The sequence below is a fragment of the Panthera tigris genome, chromosome C2, assembly GCF_018350195.1.
Source record: "Panthera tigris isolate Pti1 chromosome C2, P.tigris_Pti1_mat1.1, whole genome shotgun sequence".
Classification (NCBI taxonomy): Eukaryota; Metazoa; Chordata; class Mammalia; order Carnivora; family Felidae; genus Panthera; species Panthera tigris.
The window spans coordinates 42,030,224-42,033,462 of NC_056668.1; the positions used below are offsets into that span (position 1 = coordinate 42,030,224).

General features: G+C 38.0%; 1 pseudogene; it reads left to right on the top strand.

Moving 5' to 3' along the window:
- The first annotated feature begins 2,691 nt into the window (after positions 1 to 2,691).
- Positions 2,692 to 3,018, top strand: LOC102964306 (annotated as a pseudogene).
- The last annotated feature ends 221 nt before the right edge of the window (positions 3,019 to 3,239 follow it).

Genomic DNA, 3,239 nt, shown 5'->3' on the forward strand with positions numbered 1-3,239 from the left:
GTTAAATATGGTCAACTTGAGAGAAGTAAAAGAATTAGTGAGTACGTTGTAAATGCACTCGACGCCACCAAATGACTTTAAAATGGCTAATTTTATGTTATGTGAGTTTTACTTCAATTAAAAAAACAAAAAACAAAAAACAAAACAAAACAAACTGGTGAGCAAAAGCGGGAGCCTGAAAAGCACCCAGTCAAGGTTAGTGCAAAGCAATAGGAAGGGAGAGATACAGGTTTTGCTCAAAGACAATGACATGTTCTGCCAAATACGTTACAGTTCTAGTTTGACTTTACTGACCTGAAACAAAGTTAAGACTGAAATATGAGTCTATCTTCAAAGGCAGACAGAGAGAAAAAGCAGTATTGTAGGCAAAAATATTATATGTACAAAAGGAAAAAAAATGTAGTCAGATATTGGGCTTTTAAATCAGGAGGGGGAAAAACAGGTCTGTTAAATGTAAATAATGGGAGATTTTTCCCTTTGTGATGGAGTAGAGTTCATTTGAATTATTCCCAAGGATGTCAAGGTCATGATGAAACACTCCTTTTGTAAGAGTATTTGAAAAATAATGACATGACCAGGTTGATATGAAAGTTGAGGATTTCCTTCGAGACAGTTCTGGCAAGATTTGTGGGTGTGGGTTGTTCTACAGTAATATGAGTCATCTGTTTTGCCTGGGACGTGAAATTCCAAGGATGAGGAGGAAAATAGGATGCATCTTTGCATGTCAATATCTTCCCTACACGATAATCTCTCTTTAGAGTGCAACGCCTTTTGCCCTAAATCATCTGGTTGTGGACTTGCATAGAAATGGCTTGTTCTTGCCTCCTTTTAGAGACAACAGAAACACAGAAGCCTTCAATGTTTTCCTTTATATCCTGCAAATGTTCTGCTATAAACATTAAGCTCCAAAAAACTTCATTATTGTGATATTCTCTTTTAGATGAGATAGTAGGTGAAGCATAACATACTTCCTCTCTGTGTGCTAAAAAAGCGCTTACGGAAACTCACGTGCCTCATTCTTCCCCACCTTCTTGCTTGTTCTTCCTTTGACCTTCCCTAGTGCCTCATGATGTTAATGAGCCTCGATTTTTGAAGTATCCATGAAGTCACTGGTATTTTAGGAGGCAGACAGATTGTCCAGAAGCATCTGTGGATTCAAAAAGAATAACAGGTATTTTCCCCATATGAGAATATTTGCAAATTTATTGCAAGTTGGAGAGGAAGTAAAGCAAATACTTATAAACAAAAGTATTTAACAAATATGTATGACTTAACAAATGCCAGGCACTAGCGTAGAGATAATGCCCGACTTTCATAAAAATTGCAGTCCCTGGGAGGGCACATTGTAAATAATCAGTGTATATGAAAGTGTATAAGTGGGATCAGGTGCTACAAGGGAAAATGGATGGATTAATTTGAAAAAGTCTGGATTAAAGTAGGGAGGGCTCTGTTAGTGGATGAAGACAAGGGGATTAAGTGGTAGATTAGTAGTACCTGTGAAAAGCCACAGAGTAACTGACCTAATGAGGTAGAGATAATGGCTGGGGAAGTACTGTGATAGGAGGAGAAAAGATTATGAAGGACCTGGGAAACTCTGCAGGGAACTTACACATAAAACAAAGCAATTAGTGACCAAGGAAGTAGCCTGTTTTTAAAATAAGCTTGAGCAGACTCATCACTTTTGTCTACAATGAGGATTTTCTCTTAGTCTTTTCACTGGAGAATTTTGCAGGTGAGGGAAAAGGTAGGAGTCAGAGAAAGCACCTGGGGACGTGTGGTAACTTGTCATTTTGTCTCTAGTTGCCTTCGGTTTTACTTACGAACTTAACTGAAAGCATAAGTGGAGAGAAACTTCATGCAAAAGCCTTCTTTAACACCTGAGTAATTAATGGGGTGCCTGGGTGGCTCAGTCAGTTAAGCGTTTGACTCTTGATTTCAGCTCAGGTCAGGATGTCATAACTCGCGAGATAGAGCCCCACGTCGGGCTCCGTGCTGACAGTGCACAGCCTGCTTGGGAGTCTCTCTTTCCCTCTCTCTCTGCCCCTCCCCTGCTTGCTCACTCTCTCTCTCTTTCTCTCAAAATACATAAATAAACTTAAAAAAATAAAAATAAATAAAATAAAATTTAAGTTATTAAGAGCAAAAATGAAAGTCATCTGATCATAGTGTTAAATTTGGATAACTCATAATAAATATTGAGCTGCTTTTCTCAGCCCTTAGATACACTTTATAAACAGTACATTTTATTATGCAATTAATGGAGCTAAATATTTTTTCAACGTACATTATTACTGAGTAGTCGCATAAATGTAGAGTAATAGACAATCCTAAGAATAACTTCGAAATATACGTTATTTTCCTGACTTTACCTCACCATGGTCACGAGACCACTTTTTTTGGATCTAACAGCCTGACGCTTTCTAGTTTCTGGCCAGGCAAATTAAACGTGAGTAATAATAACACAGATAAAAAGCTACTTTCAGAAACACAGTTTTGTTCATTACAACTGACATTTTTCATACCAATTATTTGAATTATTTAGCATTTCCCATTCTGCCCACCCCCAGAAGGGTCTTATATTTATTTTTAACAAAAGAGATCTTATCCTTTCTCACTCCCATCCATCTTGGCAACTGCTCTTGCTTGGGACCATCCCGCGCCTAAGGCAGGAAGAGGGTGGCCACAAAGACGATGAAAAAGCCACTGGAGTGAATCAACTCTAGGCTCCAACTCACTGTGAAAAGTGGAACGTACGCACTGGGGTATAAGCAGACTGGAAATGATCACACATGGCAAGCAAAACTAGTCATCCTCCTCAACAACTGCCTGACCTTGAGGAAATCCGAGATGGGATACTGTGCCCTGTTGGCCAAAACTGACGTCCGTCACTACAGTGGCAATACTATTGAACGGGGTGCAGCGTGTGGGAAATACTGCATAGTGTTGCACGGCGGCCGTCATGATCCAGGTGATTCTGATATCATTAGAAGCATGTGAGAACACACCGGTGAAAAGTAAACCGTGCAGAAGTTTTCCTTAATAAAACCCGCTGGAGCGCGTTAAAAAAAAAATAATAAAAAATAAATAATTTTTTAAAAAATTAATTAATTAAATAAAAGGGATCTTAAAAATTTAAAAAAAACAAAATAAACTAAAAGTTCAATTGAATTGGATTTAAAATTAAAGTCAGAAAATAGAACAAAGCATTAAATAGTAATTGCCTATATAATTGACCAGAT